This window comes from Mesoplodon densirostris, chromosome 1 (assembly GCF_025265405.1).
Source record: "Mesoplodon densirostris isolate mMesDen1 chromosome 1, mMesDen1 primary haplotype, whole genome shotgun sequence".
Classification (NCBI taxonomy): Eukaryota; Metazoa; Chordata; class Mammalia; order Artiodactyla; family Ziphiidae; genus Mesoplodon; species Mesoplodon densirostris.
The window spans coordinates 127269657-127281935 of record NC_082661.1 but is presented as its reverse complement, the minus strand read 5'-3'; positions in this window follow the sequence as shown (position 1 = coordinate 127281935).

Sequence of the window (12279 nt, the reverse complement as noted above, 5' to 3'; positions counted from 1 at the left end):
GATTTTCACCACAATGATCCACAACCTTGTCATCGCTATGCTCCATAACCCTTGTAATCACAATGCTCCATGCACTTCTCATCCAAATACTCTCTCACATGAGATATCACAATGTTCCATCACTAGTCATCACAATCCTCCCTCACCCCGGTTATCACAATGTTCCATGACCCCTGTCATCACAATGCTACATCCCCTTATCAGCACAATGTTCCATGACCCCTGACATCACAATGTTCCAAAACCCTTGTCATCAAAATGCTCCATGACCCTTTTCATCCCAAAGCTCCATGACCCCTGGCATCACAATGTTCTATAACCCCTGGCATCAAAATGTTCCATTACACTTTTCATCAAATTGCTGCATGACCCTGTCCTCAAAATGCTCCATGCCCTTCTCATCACAATGCACCAAACACTTGTCATCAAAATGCTCCATGACCTTTGTCATCACAAAGCTCCATGACCCTTGGCATCACAATGCTCCATGTCATTGTCATCACAATGCTCCATGAACCCTCTCATCACATTGCTCCATGTCCTTGTCATCACAAATCTCCATGACACTTGTCATCACAATGCTCGATGCCATTCTCATCACAATGCTCCATGACCTTGTCATTACAATCCTCCATGACCCATGTATCACAGTGTACCGTGCCCTTGTCATGACAAACCGCCATGCCCACTCTAATCACAGTAATCCATGAAACATTTCAGATCAATGCTCAATGCCCTTCTCATCACAATGCTCCGTTACCTCTGTCGTAACAATGCTCCATGACACCTGCCATCATAATATTCCACGGCCTTGTCATCACAAGGCTCCATGACCCTTGTCATCATAATGCTCCAAGATCCATGTAATCACAATGCTCCATGCCCTTGTCATCACAAAGCTCCATGACGCATGTCATCAGAATGTTCCATGGTCTTCTCCTCACAATGCTCCATGCCCTTGTCATCACAATGCTCGAAGACTCCAGTAATCACAATGTTCCATTCCCTTTTTCATCAGAATGCTCCATTAGATTTGTCATCACAAGTCTCCATGGTCATCTCCTCACAATGCTCCAAGACCTTGTCATCACCATGCTCCATTCCCTTGTCATCACAATGCTCCATGACCCCTGTCATCACAATACTCCATGAACATTTTCAGCCCAATTCTCTATGACCTTCTCATCACAATGCTCCATGACCAATATCATCACAATGCTCCATGACCACTGTCATCACAACACTCCATGACACCTGACAACACAATGATCCGGGACAATTGACATCACAATGCTCCAAGACCCCTGTAATCACAATGCTCCATGACCCCTGTCATCACAATACTCCATGAACATTTTCAGCCCAATGCTCCATGACCCTTGTCATCACAATGATCCATGCCCATGTTATCCCAATGTTCCATGACCCATGTATTCACAATGCTCCATGACGCTTGTCATCACAGTGCTCCATGACACCTGTCATCACAATTCTCCATGCCTTTGTCAGCAAAATGCTACATGACCTTCTCATTACAATGCTCTATGCACTTGTCATCACAATACTCCATTTCCATTGTCATCACAATCCTCCATGAACTTTGGGATCACATTGCTTCATGCCCTTGTCATCACAATGCTCCATGCTCCTTGAAATCAAAATGATCCATGACCTCTGTCATCACAATGCTCCAAACCCTTGTGATCACAATGTTCCATAACACTTGTCCTCACAACGCTCCATGATGCCTGTCATCACAATAATCCATGCCCTTTTCATCACAATGCTCCATGACCTTTGTCATCACAATTCTCAATACACTTGTCATCACAATGCTCCCTGACACTTGTCGTCAGAATGCTCCTTGAACCCTGTCACGAAAAGGCTCCATGCCTTTTTCATCACAAAGCCCCATGCCCTTTTCATCCCAATGCTCCATGCCATTGTCATCAAAATACTCCACAAGCTTGTCATCAGAATGCTCCATGACCCTTGTCATCACAATTCTCCATGCACTTGTCAGCACAATGCTCCATGACACTTGTCATCACAATGCTCCAAGCCATTGTCATCACAATGCTCCATTACCTTTGTGATCAGAATCCTCAATGGAAGTTTGCATCACAATTCTCCATGCCATTGTCATCACAATGGGCCATTACATATGTCATCACAATGCTCCCTGACACCTCTCTTTACAATACTGCATTACCTGGTCATCACAATGCTCCCTGCTGTTCTCATCACAATGCACCACACCCTTGTCATCAAAATGCTCCATGACCTTTGTCATCACAAAGCTCCATGACCCTTGGCATCACAATGCTCCATGTCATTGTCATCACAATGCTCCATGAACCCTCTCATCACATTGTTCCATGCCCTTGTCATCACAAAGCTCCATGGCACTTGTCATCACAATGCTCGATGCCCTTCTCATCACAATGCTCCATGCCCTTGTCATTACAATCCTCCATGACCCATGTATCACAGTGTACCGTGCCCTTGTCATCACAATGCGCCATGCCCACTCTCATCACAATAATCCATGAAATATTTCAGACCAATGCTCAATGCACTTCTCATCACAATGCTCCATTACCTCTGTCATAACAAGCTCCATGACCCCTGCCATCACAATGTTCCACGGCCTTGTCATCACAAGGCTCCAGGACCCTTGTCAGCACAATGCTCCAAGACCCATGTAATCACAATGCTCCATGCCCTTGTCATCACAAAGCTCCATGACGCATGTCATCACAATGTTCCATGGACTTCGCCTCACAATGCTCCATGCCCTTGTCATCACAATGCTTCAAGACCCCCGTAATCACAATGCTCCATGCCCCTTTTCATAAGAATGCTCCATTAGACTTGTCATCACAAGTCTCCATGGTCATCTCATCACAATGCTCCAAGACCTTGTCATCAACATGCTCCATTCCCTTGTCATCACAATGCTCCATGACCCCTGTCATCACAATACTCCATGCACATTTTTAGCCCAATGCTCCATGACCCTTGTCATCACAATGATCCATGCCCTTGTCATCACAATGCTCCATGCACTTGTCAGCACAATGCTCCCTGATCCTTGTCATCACAATGCTCCAAACCATTGTCACCACAATGCTCCATTACCTTTGTCATCAGAATCCTCCATGACACTTGGCATCACAATGCTCCATGCCATTGTCATCACAATGCTCCATGACCCCTGTCATCCCAATGCTCCGTGACTACAGTCATCACAATGCTTCATAACGTTTGTCATCACAACAATCCATGCCCGCGTCATCACAAGGCTCTGTGACCATTGTAACCACAATGCTCCATGAACTTTTCATCACAATGCTCCGTGACCCTTGTCATCACAATGCTCCATGCCTTTGTCAGAACAATGCTTCATGACCCTTGTCATCAAATTGTGCCATGCGATTTTCACCACAATGATCCACAACCTTGTCATCGCTATGCTCCATAAACCTTGTAATCACAATGCTCCATGCACTTCTCATCCAAATACTCTCTCACATGAGATATCACAATGTTCCATCACTAGTCATCACAATCCTCGCTCACCCCGGTTATCACAATGTTCCATGACCCCTGTCATCACAATGCTACATCCCCTTATCAGCACAATGTTCCATGACCCCTGACATCACAATGTTCCAAAACCCTTGTCATCAAAATGCTCCATGACCCTTTTCATCCCAAAGCTCCATGACCCCTGGCATCACAATGTTCTATAACCCCTGGCATCAAAATGTTCCATTACACTTTTCATCAAATTGCTGCATGACCCTGTCCTCAAAATGCTCCCTGCCTTTCTCATCACAATGCACCACACACTTGTCATCAAAATGCTCCATGACCTTTGTCATCACAAAGCTCCATGACCCTTGGCATCACAATGCTCCATGTCATTGTCATCACAATGCTCCATGAACCCTCTCATCACATTGCTCCATGTCCTTGTCATCACAAAGCTCCATGACACTTGTCATCACAATGCTCGATGCCATTCTCATCACAATGCTCCATGACCTTGTCATTACAATCCTCCATGACCCATGTATCACAGTGTACCGTGCCCTTGTCATGACAAACCGCCATGCCCACTCTCATCACAGTAATCCATGAAACATTTCAGATCAATGCTCAATGCCCTTCTCATCACAATGCTCCGTTACCTCTGTCGTAACAATGCTCCATGACACCTGCCATCATAATATTCCACGGCCTTGTCATCACAAGGCTCCATGACCCTTGTCATCACAATGCTCCAAGATCCATGTAATCACAATGCTCCATGCCCTTGTCATCACAAAGCTCCATGACGCATGTCATCACAATGTTCCATGGTCTTCTCCTCACAATGCTCCATGCCCTTGTCATCACAATGCTCGAAGACTCCAGTAATCACAATGTTCCATTCCCTTTTTCATCAGAATGCTCCATTAGATTTGTCATCACAAGTCTCCATGGTCATCTCCTCACAATGCTCCAAGACCTTGTCATCACCATGCTCCATTCCCTTGTCATCACAATGCTCCATGACCCCTGTCATCACAATACTCCATGAACATTTTCAGCCCAATTCTCTATGACCTTCTCATCACAATGCTCCATGACCAATATCATCACAATGCTCCATGACCACTGTCATCACAACACTCCATGACACCTGACAACACAATGATCCGGGACTCTTGTCATCACAATGCTCCAAGACCCCTGTAATCACAATGCTCCATGACCCCTGTCATCACAATACTCCATGAACATTTTCAGCCCAATGCTCCATAACCCTTGTCATCACAATGATCCATGCCCATGTTATCCCAATGTTCCATGACCCATGTATTCACAATGCTCCATGACGCTTGTCATCACAGTGCTCCATGACACCTGTCATCACAATGCTCCATGCCTTTGTCAGCAAAATGCTACATGACCTTGTCATTACAATGCTCTATGCACTTGTCATCACAATACTCCATTTCCATTGTCATCACAATCCTCCATGAACTTTGGGATCACATTGCTTCATGCCCTTGTCATCATAATGCTCCATGCTCCTTGAAATCAAAATGATCCATGACCTCTGTCATCACAATGCTCCAAACCCTTGTGATCACAATGTTCCATAACACTTGTCCTCACAACGCTCCATGATGCCTGTCATCACAATAATCCATGCCCTTTTCATCACAATGCTCCATGACCTTTGTCATCACAATTCTCAATACACTTGTCATCACAATGCTCCCTGACACTTGTCGTCAGAATGCTTCTTGAACCCTGTCACGAAAAGGCTCCATGCCTTTTTCATCACAAAGCCCCATGCCCTTTTCATCCCAATGCTCCATGCCATTGTCATCAAAATACTCCACAAGCTTGTCATCAGAATGCTCCATGACCCTTGTCATCACAATTCTCCATGCACTTGTCAGCACAATGCTCCCTGACACTTGTCATCACAATGCTCCAAGCCATTGTCATCACAATGCTCCATTACCTTTGTGATCAGAATCCTCAATGGAAGTTTGCATCACAATGCTCCATGTCATTGTCATCACAATGGGCCATTACATATGTCATCACAATGCTCCCTGACACCTCTCTTTACAATACTGCATTACCTGGTCTTCACAATGCTCCCTGCCGTTCTCATCACAATGCACCACACCCTTGTCATCAAAATGCTCCATGACCTGTGTCATCACAAAGCTCCATGACCCTTGGCATCACAATGCTCCATGTCATTGTCATCACAATGCTCCATGAACCCTCTCATCACATTGCTCCATGCCCTTGTCATCACAAAGCTCCATGGCACTTGTCATCACAATGCTCGATGCCCTTCTCATCACAATGCTCCATGCCCTTGTCATTACAATCCTCCATGACCGATGTATCACAGTGTACCGTGCCCTTGTCATCACAATGCGCCATGCCCACTCTCATCACAATAATCCATGAAATATTTCAGACCAATGCTCAATGCACTTCTCATCACAATGCTCCATTACCTCTGTCATAACAAGCTCCATGACCCCTGCCATCACAATGTTCCACGGCCTTGTCATCACAAGGCTCCAGGACCCTTGTCAGCACAATGCTCCAAGACCCATGTAATCACAATGCTCCATGCCCTTGTCATCACAAAGCTCCATGACGCATGTCATCACAATATTCCATGGCCTTCGCCTCACAATGCTCCATGCCCTTGTCATCACAATGCTTCAAGACCCCCGTAATCACAATGCTCCATGCCCCTTTTCATAAGAATGCTCCATTAGACTTGTCATCACAAGTCTCCATGGTCATCTCCTCACAATGCTCCAAGACCTTGTCATCACCATGCTCCATTCCCTTGTCATGACAATGCTCCATGACCCCTGTCATCACAATACTCCATGAACATTTTCAGCCCAATTCTCTATGACCTTCTCATCACAATGCTCCATGACCACTGTCATCACAACACTCCATGACACCTGACAACACAATGATCCGGGACTCTTGTCATCACTATGCTCCAAGACCCCTGTAATCACAGTGCTCCATGACCCCTGTCATCACAATACTCCATGCACATTTTCAGCCCAATGCTCCATGACCCTTGTCATCACAATGATCCATGCCCTTGTCATCACAATGCTCCATGCACTTGTCAGCACAATGCTCCCTGATCCTTGTCATCACAATGCTCCAAACCATTGTCACCACAATGCTCCATTACCTTTGTCATCACAATGCTCCGTGACCCTTTTCATCACAATGCTCCATGCCATTGTCATCACAATGCTCCATGATCCTTGTCATCAAATTGTGCCATGCGCTTTTCACCACAATGATCCACAACCTTGTCATCGCTATGCTCCATAAACCTTGTAATCCCAGTGCTCCATGCACTTCTCATCCAAATACTCTCTCACATGAGATATCACAATGTTCCATCACTAGTCATCACAATCCTCCCTCACCCCTGTTATCACAATGTTCCATGACCCCTGTCATCACAATGTTACATCCCCTTATCAGCACAATGTTCCATGACCCCTGACATCACAATGTTCCAAAACCCTTGTCATCAAAATGCTCCATGACCCTTTTCATCCCAAAGCTCCATGAACCCTGGCATCACAATGTTCTATAACCCCTGGCATCAAAATGTTCCATTACACTTTTCATCAAATTGCTGCATGACCCTGTCCTCAAAATGCTCCCTGCCCTTCTCATCACAATGCACCACACACTTGTCATCAAAATGCTCCATGACCTTTGTCATCACAAAGCTCCATGACCCTTGGCATCACAATGCTCCATGTCATTGTCATCACAATGCTCCATGAACCCTCTCATCACATTGCTCCATGTCCTTGTCATCACAAAGCTCCATGACACTTGTCATCACAATGCTCGATGCCATTCTCATCACAATGCTCCATGACCTTGTCATTACAATCCTCCATGACCCATGTATCACAGTGTACCGTGCCCTTGTCATGACAAACCGCCATGCCCACTCTCATCACAGTAATCCATGAAACATTTCAGATCAATGCTCAATGCCCTTCTCATCACAATGCTCCGTTACCTCTGTCGTAACAATGCTCCATGACACCTGCCATCATAATATTCCACGGCCTTGTCATCACAAGGCTCCATGACCCTTGTCATCACAATGCTCCAAGATCCATGTAATCACAATGCTCCATGCCCTTGTCATCACAAAGCTCCATGACGCATGTCATCAGAATGTTCCATGGTCTTCTCCTCACAATGCTCCATGCCCTTGTCATCACAATGCTCGAAGACTCCAGTAATCACAATGTTCCATTCCCTTTTTCATCAGAATGCTCCATTAGATTTGTCATCACAAGTCTCCATGGTCATCTCCTCACAATGCTCCAAGACCTTGTCATCACCATGCTCCATTCCCTTGTCATCACAATGCTCCATGACACCTGTCACCACAATACTCCATGAACATTTTCAGCCCAATTCTCTATGACCTTCTCATCACAATGCTCCATGACCAATATCATCACAATACTCCATGACCACTGTCATCACAACACTCCATGACCCCTGACAACACAATGATCCAGGACTCTTGTCATCACAATGCTCCAAGACCCCTGTAATCACAATGCTCCATGACCCCTGTCATCACAATACTCCATGAACATTTTCAGCCCAATGCTCCATGACCCTTGTCATCACAATGATCCATGCCCATGTTATCCCAATGTTCCGTGACCCATGTATTCACAATGCTCCATGACGCTTGTCATCACAGTGCTCCATGACACCTGTCATCACAATGCTCCATGCCTTTGTCAGCAAAATGCTACATGACCTTGTCATTACAATGCTCTATGCACTTGTCATCACAATACTCCATTTCCATTGTCATCACAATCCTCCATGAACTTTGGGATCACATTGCTTCATGCCCTTGTCATCATAATGCTCCATGCTCCTTGAAATCAAAATGATCCATGACCTCTGTCATCACAATGCTCCAAACCCTTGTGATCACAATGTTCCATAACACTTGTCCTCACAACGCTCCATGATGCCTGTCATCACAATAATCCATGCCCTTTTCATCACAATGCTCCATGACCTTTGTCATCACAATTCTCAATACACTTGTCATCACAATGCTCCCTGACACTTGTCGTCAGAATGCTCCTTGAACGCTGTCACGAAAAGGCTCCATGCCTTTTTCATCACAAAGCCCCATGCCCTTTTCATCCCAATGCTCCATGCCATTGTCATCAAAATACTCCACAAGCTTGTCATCAGAATGCTCCATGACCCTTGTCATCACAATTCTCCATGCACTTGTCAGCACAATGCTCCATGACACTTGTCATCACAATGCTCCAAGCCATTGTCATCACAATGCTCCATTACCTTTGTGATCAGAATCCTCAATGGAAGTTTGCATCACAATGCTCCATGCCATTGTCATCACAATGGGCCATTACATATGTCATCACAATGCTCCCTGACACCTCTCTTTACAATACTGCATTACCTGGTCATCACAATGCTCCCTGCTGTTCTCATCACAATGCACCACACCCTTGTCATCAAAATGCTCCATGACCTTTGTCATCACAAAGCTCCATGACCCTTGGCATCACAATGCTCCATGTCATTGTCATCACAATGCTCCATGAACCCTCTCATCACATTGTTCCATGCCCTTGTCATCACAAAGCTCCATGGCACTTGTCATCACAATGCTCGATGCCCTTCTCATCACAATGCTCCATGCCCTTGTCATTACAATCCTCCATGACCCATGTATCACAGTGTACCGTGCCCTTGTCATCACAATGCGCCATGCCCACTCTCATCACAATAATCCATGAAATATTTCAGACCAATGCTCAATGCACTTCTCATCACAATGCTCCATTACCTCTGTCATAACAAGCTCCATGACCCCTGCCATCACAATGTTCCACGGCCTTGTCATCACAAGGCTCCAGGACCCTTGTCAGCACAATGCTCCAAGACCCATGTAATCACAATGCTCCATGCCCTTGTCATCACAAAGCTCCATGACGCATGTCATCAGAATGTTCCATGGACTTCGCCTCACAATGCTCCATGCCCTTGTCATCACAATGCTTCAAGACCCCCGTAATCACAATGCTCCATGCCCCTTTTCATAAGAATGCTCCATTAGACTTGTCATCACAAGTCTCCATGGTCATCTCCTCACAATGCTCCAAGACCTTGTCATCAACATGCTCCATTCCCTTGTCATCACAATGCTCCATGACCCTTGTCATCACAATACTCCATGCACATTTTTAGCCCAATGCTCCATGACCCTTGTCATCACAATGATCCATGCCCTTGTCATCACAATGCTCCATGCACTTGTCAGCACAATGCTCCCTGATCCTTGTCATCACAATGCTCCAAACCATTGTCACCACAATGCTCCATTACCTTTGTCATCAGAATCCTCCATGACACTTGGCATCACAATGCTCCATGCCATTGTCATCACAATGCTCCATGACCCCTGTCATCACAATGCTCCGTGACTACAGTCATCACAATGCTTCATAACGTTTGTCATCACAACAATCCATGCCCGCGTCATCACAAGGCTCTGTGACCATTGTAACCACAATGCTCCATGAACTTTTCATCACAATGCTCCGTGACCCTTGTCATCACAATGCTCCATGCCTTTGTCAGAACAATGCTTCATGACCCTTGTCATCAAATTGTGCCATGCGATTTTCACCACAATGATCCACAACCTTGTCATCGCTATGCTCCATAAACCTTGTAATCACAATGATCCATGCACTTCTCATCCAAATACTCTCTCACATGAGATATCACAATGTTCCATCACTAGTCATCACAATCCTCCCTCACCCCGGTTATCACAATGTTCTATGACCCCTGTCATCACAATGCTACATCCCCTTATCAGCACAATGTTCCATGACCCCTGACATCACAATGTTCCAAAACCCTTGTCATCAAAATCCTCCATGACCCTTTTCATCCCAAAGCTCCATGACCCCTGGCATCACAATGTTCTATAACCCCTGGCATCAAAATGTTCCATTACACTTTTCATCAAATTGCTGCATGACCCTGTCCTCAAAATGCTCCCTGCCTTTCTCATCACAATGCACCACACACTTGTCATCAAAATGCTCCATGACCTTTGTCATCACAAAGCTCCATGACCCTTGGCATCACAATGCTCCATGTCATTGTCATCACAATGCTCCATGAAACCTCTCATCATATTGCTCCATGTCCTTGTCATCACAAAGCTCCATGACACTTGTCATCACAATGCTCGATGCCATTCTCATCACAATGCTCCATGACCTTGTCATTACAATCCTCCATGACCCATGTATCACAGTGTACCGTGCCCTTGTCATGACAAACCGCCATGCCCACTCTCATCACAGTAATCCATGAAACATTTCAGATCAATGCTCAATGCCCTTCTCATCACAATGCTCCGTTACCTCTGTCGTAACAATGCTCCATGACACCTGCCATCATAATATTCCACGGCCTTGTCATCACAAGGCTCCATGACCCTTGTCATCACAATGCTCCAAGATCCATGTAATCACAATGCTCCATGCCCTTGTCATCACAAAGCTCCATGACGCATGTCATCAGAATGTTCCATGGTCTTCTCCTCACAATGCTCCATGCCCTTGTCATCACAATGCTCGAAGACTCCAGTAATCACAATGTTCCATTCCCTTTTTCATCAGAATGCTCCATTAGATTTGTCATCACAAGTTTCCATGGTCATCTCCTCACAATGCTCCAAGACCTTGTCATCACCATGCTCCATTCCCTTGTCATCACAATGCTCCATGACACCTGTCACCACAATACTCCATGAACATTTTCAGCCCAATTCTCTATGACCTTCTCATCACAATGCTCCATGACCAATATCATCACAATGCTCCATGACCACTGTCATCACAACACTCCATGACACCTGACAACACAATGATCCAGGACTCTTGTCATCACAATGCTCCAAGACCCCTGTAATCACAATGCTCCATGACCCCTGTCATCACAATACTCCATGAACATTTCCAGCCCAATGCTCCATGACCCTTGTCATCACAATGATCCATGCCCATGTTATCCCAATGTTCCGTGACCCATGTATTCACAATGCTCCATGACGCTTGTCATCACAGTGCTCCATGACACCTGTCATCACAATGCTCCATGCCTTTGTCAGCAAAATGCTACATGACCTTGTCATTACAATGCTCTATGCACTTGTCATCACAATACTCCATTTCCATTGTCATCACAATCCTCCATGAACTTTGGGATCACATTGCTTCATGCCCTTGTCATCATAATGCTCCATGCTCCTTGAAATCAAAATGATCCATGACCTCTGTCATCACAATGCTCCAAACCCTTGTGATCACAATGTTCCATAACACTTGTCCTCACAACGCTCCATGATGCCTGTCATCACAATAATCCATGCCCTTTTCATCACAATGCTCCATGACCTTTGTCATCACAATTCTCAATACACTTGTCATCACAATGCTCCCTGACACTTGTCGTCAGAATGCTCCTTGAACCCTGTCACGAAAAGGCTCCATGCCTTTTTCATCACAAAGCCCCATGCCCTTTTCATCCCAATGCTCCATGCCATTGTCATCAAAATACTCCACAAGCTTGTCATCAGAATGCTCCATGACCCTT